This window comes from Falco rusticolus, chromosome 9 (genome assembly GCF_015220075.1).
Source record: "Falco rusticolus isolate bFalRus1 chromosome 9, bFalRus1.pri, whole genome shotgun sequence".
Lineage (NCBI taxonomy): Eukaryota > Metazoa > Chordata > Aves > Falconiformes > Falconidae > Falco > Falco rusticolus.
The window spans coordinates 19,427,914-19,436,968 of NC_051195.1; positions in this window are offsets into that span (position 1 = coordinate 19,427,914).

A 9,055-nucleotide genomic window follows, 5' to 3' on the forward strand; every position below is an offset into this window, starting at 1 on the left:
GCTCCCAGTGTCCTGTCCACCTCCATCCCTTCCTTCCCATACCATCCTGCTTCCTCCACCACAGACTGCCATTTACACCTTTCCCATACCAAGCTATGCACATGTCTGCCTTCACCCTCTTTCAGGTATCACTGACTTTGAGCTCCAGCATCAGCGCAGGCTCCTCTCCTGGTTCAGCCAAGCCATGCATGCAAGCTCTGCCCATCTCCTTTCCCACTCTCCATCAAAAGACACCTAAAAATCTATTGATCGCCCTCCTTGGCTTAAGGCTGGTATCATAAGTATTGGGAAGCAGTAGGCATTTGAATAAGGGAAGATTTATGACTCATGCCAGCAGCTGTTGGCACAGGGAGGCGAAGGGGAGAGGGGTGAAGAAAAACACATATTCCAGAGCCTCGCTCTCAACACTGTAAAATTGGGTTTGCCCTCCACAGCCTGAGCAGCATCCACCACCCAGTTCTTCCACATCTGGCTGGCTGGGACAGCCCTGAGGTGTGTTAATGGGCTTTTATCTTTACAACACTGCTGCTAGCAAAGGAAGAACCGAACACAGGCAACAGAAAGCAGCACAGGGGAAGAAGCCTGTTGCCTAAGCCATACGGTATTTTCCTCCCAGTCTTACCGAGCTCCTGTCCAAGCGCCTGTGCTATCCCTTCCTCCCTGCTTCAGGAATGTTGCAAGGGCCAGGGCTTTTGTAAAACAGGCACCCGGATGGGATACCACCCTTGCACACCAAAACTACCATTGAAAATAGGGGTGTGAAACAGCTTCCAGGCAAGAATCTTTCCAGATCTAGCATCCAGAAACCTGAATCCACAGATTATAAGTCACGATGACATTGAAATAAGCAGGGATATCTCACATCTTTTCACATGCTGCTCTAAATAGCACAGGCTTTAATCAGAATACAGCTTTAAAGAAGAAGCCTGTAGATTTCCCTGAATGTATGAGTATCCTGGCTCTTTGGCAGATCACCTCCATTTATTAATTTCTTTACTTCCAGACTTACAGATATTATTCCAGAATCCAGGAAAACCAACAATCCAGACCGAATCAGAGAGCCCTGCTTGTTCCCCTTGTCCCCACTGAGCTGGGGACAGTGACAGGGTAGCTAGGGACAGACCACATCATGGACACACCTGGATTCCCAGTTCCCCATGGGAGCACCACCCAGGCTGCATCTCAGCTGCCACTTAAGGTGGAGAGCCACCATTTATCTGAGCAGAGAGGCTTTTTTCCCTCCCCCTCAGCAGAGGATGCTCTCAGCAGCAAGCAGCATTACCTCTCTGTCCAAGGGTTGCCTGAGCCAGACAACCCCTGTCGTGCTCTCCACTGCAAAGAAACGGCTGGCCTCCTCACCGACCACGCCAAAGACCAGTGGGTCATTGTCCAGGTCTCGGGCCAGCAGCTGAGTCACTGAGGAACCTGGGAGAGACAGAAAGAAAAGAAACCATGAGTAAAATGGGTCAGAGAGGGAGAAATCCTGAAAACATCCTGCTTGTCCTTGTCGGGGAATGCAAGTCTTCTGCCTTTGTCCCTTAAGTCATTCCCAAGTTATTTCCTCATGGTGCTACAATGGCTCAAGCAGCAAGGGGAGTCAAGCTGTGCAGAGCCTTACTGTTCCCTCTAGCACAGATAAATCGAACCACAGCTCCTCTCTTGCTTTTCTCAAAAGAGAAAAACCACATTAGCTCAGCAGAAGTGCAGCCATCTCAGGCACTAGAGATGGTAGAGGAAGCCATGCCTCTTCTGGGTACGCACCTACCAGCCTCCCTCACGCTTTCCTCCACCAAGGGACACCACCAGCAAAAACATTCCCGAGTTAAAAGCAAACACCCCAAGGCCAAGAGCACGGGCATGATGCCCACAGGTGCCTCAAGGCTCAGGGATTTGGTAGGACCTGAAGCCAGACACAGACGTGGGGTTTGTTCTAAACACAGCAACTGCAGCAAGCACTCATCTTTTTGGCATATGTGGAACCCACACAACCAGAGAGTCTAAGAGGCACTGGGAGAAATCCATCACTACCTTCTGCCAGCTTATGTTTGAAACCATCTTCTGCAGCATCCTGAATACCCCAGAAAACAGAGACCTTGCTCAGCCATCCCTCGCGGGCATGTGGTTGTAAACATCTCTTCCTGACCAGAGAGGAAACCCAGACTGTCTGAAGCTGCTGCATGGGGGCCATGTGTCCTCTCTCTAATCTCTACACTACTCCTGGAGCAGGATGACTTCTACTGTTCCAAAAGCAAGGGATGGTCACCACCCTTGGAGCCTCAGCCCTGTAAGAACCTCCTCAAATAATTTCAGATCTCTCCATGACAGCTCTGAGCACATTTAAAGTCTGCTGTAGCAGGCTGACTACAGCTGGCTGCCTGTTACCCACCCAGCTGCTCTCAGTCCCCTCCTTAGCAGGAAGGGGGAGAAGATGGGAGGAAAAAAGCTGATGGGTAGAGCTAAGGATGGGAGACCCCCTTGACCACCTGGCCTCGAGGATGCGGTGTGTGGAATTTTCTCTGTGTGAGCAATCTTTGGCAGTAAGAGAGCACTCCAAGACCCCAAATCATCTGGCCGAGGAGAACAGATGTCAAAGTTTCATCCATCTGGGAAGAGGAGGGAAGCTCCAGTAGGCCAGAGGGCAAACGCGGTGGCACGGCTTGGCGAGCAGAGCAACCCTGGCAATTACCGACCGGTTGGGCTGACATCAATCACAGTGGAAATAATGGAAAAAGCTGATATGAGATTCCATTAATAAAGAATTAAATGATAGGAACATAATTAATGCCAGTCAACACAGTTTTATAGAAAATAGGCCTTGTCAAACAAACCTGATTTTATTCTTTGATGAGATTACAATTTTGGCAGATAAAGGTAACTGCAAAGAAATAATAGACTTTTGTAAGGCATTTGACTTAGCACTGCGTGACTTTCTGATTAAAAATTTAGTGTTATACAGCATCAATGAAGTGCACTCAAGCGAGGACCCAGCTGCCTGGCAGGTCCCAAGGCCACTGACCACAGTCAGGGGAACATCCTAGCATGACGTGAAACAGCTGTCTGTGCAAACTCTGGTGACAAATAGTGGGGAGGACCAGCAGCCACGTGAAGCTCTTGGTAACTCGGGCTTGTTTCATAAAAACCTGTTTCCGTAACCCTGCTCCAAATGCCCTTGAAAAAGGCTGGTAGACCATAGCTGTTAGAGGAGAGCATCTTGAAACCAGTCATTCTGGCAGGCCTGAGGGTCCATTCATGGAAGGAGCTCCTTCCATGCCCTGGCTGGCAGAGCCACGGTGCTCTTTGAGCACTCAGAGGGGTGACTTTAGGGCTATATAGCTGCTGCTGCCAAAGCTGCAATTCTGCAAGCTGCTTGGCTGGCTGCATCAGCTTCAGGACCGGATGCAAGAGGAAGCCACAAACCGTCAAGAGCTAGCAAAATGCTTTACATTTAACAAGGGCTTTAAAAGCTTGAACTTTTGATGAAATGAAAAGCTTCATTTATGACAAAGAGCAAGATGACTCAGGCCATCTAGAGCACATCCATGGGGAGGACAAAATGTAAGATTACTATTCCACAGCATGAAAGCACAGCAAGACTCAGTGCCCAAATCCTGACAAATTTCTATTTGGAAAAGGAATAGCTCTTTTTTTTTTTTTTTTTTTTTTTTTAAGCAGCAGCTACAATTAATCACTGGAAAAAAAATTCCTTCCACCAACACAGGTGCAAGCAAGTGACAGGTCATGACCAAAGACATTTTTGGACAAAGACCCAAAAGCAAGAGTCCTGTGATCAGCTAGCTTATCTGCAATGCTCCCATCTTCGGTGAAGCCAACACCAGAGATATGAAGCAACCCTACTTTCTCAAATGGCAGAGCCTTGATATAAAACTAGCTACTAGCTTGGTTTTATTTTGGAGGACATCTGAAGCCATCCTTAGAAAAGGGGGTTTTTTGCCCCAGGAAACAAGAAAGACTGTGACTGTCCCCATTGCAGTGAAAGCCAGTAACTAGAACAAGATAAATCCAGGGTCATACCTCTGTATTCTCTCAGATTTAATGGGATAAACAGATTTTCCCCCTTTACATCTCATTCAAAAACCCTGGATCAACAGGCTATCTGCAATTCCTTCCAGAACCGCAAATACTTCAAAACTCCAAAAGGTCTTGGTTGCATCTCAGTGGAAAGGAAAATCTTAAAAATCCCGCTGAACATGAAAAGGATGCCCTACCCAGCTCTAATCATAGTTGCATTCATGGTTTGTGTGCTGCAAATGCACTTGCACAAAAAAAAAAAAAAAAGGAGAGAAAAAGAAAAAAGACAAAATCAACCAGCAAATGAACATGTAACTCTTCTCCGTCTCTTTGCATTACAGCTACCTCCCACCGTTGGGGAATTTAGTTCCTAAATTAAGTTCCTAAATTCAGGATAACCTGGAGAACGAGGCAAGGCCTTTCTGGGCAGAGTGCCTCATCCCACCTGTGTCTCTTGCTCCCGCCAGTCTGCAGACATGTAGAGCTAGATCCCTGTGAAACAGCGTGCTGGGCTTGGCTGCTCTCTGGTCTGAGGGCATAAAACTGAAGGACAGATTTGGTGGGTAGAAGAGGAGGAAAGAAAAACACATGAAAAACATTCAGAGCCTGTACCCTCCTCAACTTTTCTTTCCTTCTATTTGTTAGAAACAAGAAACCTCATTAAGAGATAGATAGGGCAGCTGAGAACATTAAAGTGTAAGCTGCACCATATCATAAGAAAATACCATCTCAAACCCTCACAAGCGAGGCTCCAAGAACAAAGAGCTCCCCTTACTTGTCCAGTCAGTAATCACCATCCTAACTTAAGAGCACCTCCAAAGTCATTACAGGGGAAAAAAAAAAAAAAAAAAAGCATAAAATACAGATCAAATCCCTGAAATAAGAAATGAGGCTTCATAACTGCTTTGTCATTTGTTGTTCTGGTTTTTGCAAGCTCTACCCCAGGGGAATGCTAAATTTAGGCATGTGGTGTAAACCAGGCACGCAGGGTGCAGTGAGAGGGGACCACAGCAAAGCACACGGGGCTCCTTCAGCACTTCCACCACCACGTAAGCGACCTTCCACAGATTTCTTTAGCATCAATTTATTTCATGCCTCTTCTCTGCTACCCCCACATATCTTTTCCCCCCTCTTAATGTACAGCACCAAGGGAGGAGGAACAGGCTAGCTGGACAGCACAAGGCAAACAGAGCTGGAGTACCTGTGCCATGGTCACCATTTCACAGCCTGCAAGAAATCCCGTTTTCCAGGGTGATCACAGGGAAGGTGCTGTTGTCCCAACCCATAGATGAAGCCAGACCAAGGCAAGCACCTGACCCAGCGATACTCAGCTCTGCAGCTGGACTCCACACTCTTTCACAGAAGCGACCAGGAATTGCCAAAGGATTGCAAAAGCAGCACTAGTATCTTCACACAAGGGTGTCTGTATCACTGGGAAATCATCAGAAAGCAACGGGTCCCACTTGGAGAGGGTGTGCAGAGCCCAAGGAGTACCACATCTGTCAGAAACCCCTCTTGGGGCATGTGCAAAGACAGACAGCTTGCCCAGCTCTGCTGGGGGCCGTGCTGAGGATGCCTTTTGAGCCACCACAAGCCCAAGTGCCGACCTGGCCTCCAGTGAGGGCTGAGGAAACAGGGACAAATTATCCTTCTGCAGTACAAAGTTATAGATGCCATTTGTTTCCCCTCAGGAATCAGACAGGGCAGTTAAGTGTCTTGATTCCACCAGATAATCACAATTTATCTTGTCTCCTTTTGCCTCCTTTCTCTCAATCACGGCTACTTCTCCCTCTCTCTCCCATACACACAGATTTTCTTCTTTCTCCAAGTCCTGAACTTTGATTGACCTCAGGAGCTTTTTTAGTTGCTGTTGCCTCTTGTTTTTTTCCTGCTAGGATTTTATTAATTTTTTTTTTTAGGTTTGGCTGCTTTATGGGGTGTACTTCTTCCCCCCATACAGGAACTCCTGTCTCAGCATCTTGTTTGCAGCTGTAAACCTGTGTATTTTTCTTTAACCTTTCATTTTGCCAAGGAGGAAAGGAGGCAAAGGGGCTGTGCCCTCCCAGTTCCTCTCAACTGGTTTTGCTTTCAAGAGGGGTATGAGAAAGGAGAAAAAGTAAACTCTCCAAAAGGATTTTAGAGCTCCTGGAGCATTTTGGAAGCACTAAGCCCCAGGGCCCAGGAAAGAGTCAGAGGATAAAGCAGCCGCCTGAGCAAGATGCTGACACAGTCTGCACAGGAATGAGGTGGGATGGAGGGCACTGGGATCCAATGGAAGGGGCAGGTTTATAATTAGTTGCTTAATAAGATGCTTTCTTAAAAGGTCTGATGCATACCCAAAGTGGAGTTAATGGGAATCTCTCCGCTGGTTTTGGGGCTCAAGACTTCAGGCATCAGGTACACTTCAATATTAAAATAACTTTAATCCCTCTTTTTAAATGCCTGTGCCCATTTCTCCTCGGCTTATCATTTCCCACCCCTCTAGAGCTCCAGATCGTATCTCTGGGCACAGTCACCACACAGCTTCTTGGCCCCCTGTCTTCTGCCACCACTACTGAGAACGGTCTGGAGACTGCCAGCACCATGAGCACTCAGCTTATGGGCAAGGGGGTTTGCAGGATAAAAAGTCAGAAATTTCTAAGTAGCAGAGGCAAACGGATCAGAGGCACCAGGCACACTGGGGAGAGAAGCAGCAGGGAGACAGCCTGTATGCCAAGAGTGATGCCTATGGTCCTCAACCGAGGTCACAAGCTGGCACACAGAGCCCTCAGTTGCTATTCAACTTCTCAAAACAGCACAAATTTGTTTACACAAAAATAATTTTAGCATCTGCACCCTGCAGCAAAGAATCCCCTTAAGTGAAGGCCAATGCCACCAGATTTCCTTGGCTCTCCCTCCTTCCTTCCTTGGAAGGGAGATGGGGCAATGGCATCCCATTCACTTCTCCCACACCACTCCCCATATTAGCTGCCTTCCTGCCCCCGTCACCCCAGCACATGCATCTCCAATTAGCCCAGTTCATCACAGCAGGCTGGCCTCTGATGTGCTTGGTGACAGGATTTGATGGATCTGATCTTGAAATTCAAACCCTGTTCTTCTCATTTGTCACCTGCTCCCTTTTCTTTCCCTGTAATTCGTTTTCTCTTTCACCTTTCAGAAAAAAAATAAATGAAGAAAAAAAGCCCTTCCATGAAGTTTTTCCAAAGATTTTTTTAAAAGGAAAGATGAAGTGCCAATATTTCTGCACTGCTGAGCAATGTGAGGGAGAAGAAAGGACAGTGACTCCCTAGCAAGCAAAGTAAAGCAAGAATTTAGTTTCAAGCAGGAGGCCACTGCAAGTGGGAGCTGCTCCTGAGTTTGGGATAAGGCCTCATTGCTTTCCCAGGGAGGATGACCCAGAGCTGGGGCCAGAGCCTGCACAGGAGACCTTACCTGACACAAAGTTGGGGACAGGAGAGTAGACAACACGCAGTGGGCTAGGAGAGCAACCAAAGCACACTTAGGCTCAGGAAACCCCTTGCAGATACCAGGGGTCTCTCCACCTTCATTCTTGCCTTCCTCCCAGTCAGTCCCAGCATCATGGAGCAGTGTCACAGATGGCCATAGTTAAAAAAACTAACCAGCACATGCTCCAGCCTGCTACTGCCGGGAAGACCTTGCTCCTCACAGCTGGAGCATGCCTTGGGTGAACAATAACAGCAAAATTCACACCATGCAAGCATGCTGAGATTAAACTCTGGCCAACATCACGCAGATACACTCGGGGATACCTAAAAGCACACCAACAGGTACAAGGGCAACCCACTCATCCGTCTCCAAGCCCTTCTCCCAAGCAGGTGGCTGCCAGCTTGTTTCATAAACACAACCTCAACAGATCCTCTCTGGCCTCCTCTGAAAAGGCTCAACCACTTGAGCCAAAACTTTCCAGAACAGCTCAGCAAACAAAGTTTCCATTCCTACAAGTGAAGCTGAGCTCAGTGTTACACACTTCTTATTCCAGGTGCTAATGGGAAACATCAGCTTACCCCACCACCGAGGCTGCCTCTGCTCTGATTACTGTGCTGCGCAATGAGTGAAAAAGGGCAGGGACACACCAGCATTTTTCAAAAAGGGCCTCACAATAAATAAACGAGAAAAAGAACTATTTCTGCCATCAGAAAAACAGGAGGTCTTTGACAATTATGGGGGGAAAAGCCCAGCACAAGCTGGTCCAAGAACCACTGATGCTACTGCCATCACCCATCACATACAGGAGAGAAAGAAGCCAAACACAGGGGTGACAAAGAAGAGGGGAAACAAAACTGTGCAGTCAAAACCATTTCGGAGGGAGTTTATCAAGCTGGGAAGTGAAAGGCACAGCAGAGTTCTTCTAGTTCCACAGATGCTGAAAGCCAGAGCCAGAACCTGTAATTTCTCTGCTGCATTTAGTTATTTTAAGTGGGGAGTCAGTGTCGAGACGGAATCCATAAGCAGACCTGACAGCCAGCAGTAAACTGCAGAAAGAGATATTGCCTGCCTCTGTTCCCCCCCAGCTTTCGCAGAAATGTTTGAAAGGGTGTTTAAAGCTGTTTAAAAGGAGTAGTGCAACAGTAGTTAAAGAAGAGCCAAGCATTTGCACCAAGAGTGGCCGTAACAGAGGGCTTTTTTGCTTTACTTCGCTATTTATTGAGCACTTCAGTTAATTTTACAAGAGAAGGGGTGGGGGGGGATAAGAAACCCCCAAACAACAGTGGTATATTGAACTTCCTTGACATTACCATTAAACAGAATACCTGAGGCTCTCCTGGTAGATGCTGTGCATGCAGTCACTGGGCTGCTGCCATGCACGCAGGCAGTGGCGTCCTTCCAATTAAAGTCCACACCTATTTCAACATGGTTAGAACAGAGCAATGTCCCTCCATCTACCTTCAAACAGATCTTACAGCAAAGCCGAAAGCAAGCACGCTCTCCAAAACAAATTTAAAATGAATGTCTTCATGCCAGTGCTGTCTTTGCAGCGGATGGAGGTCACAGCCTTTGCTCACCC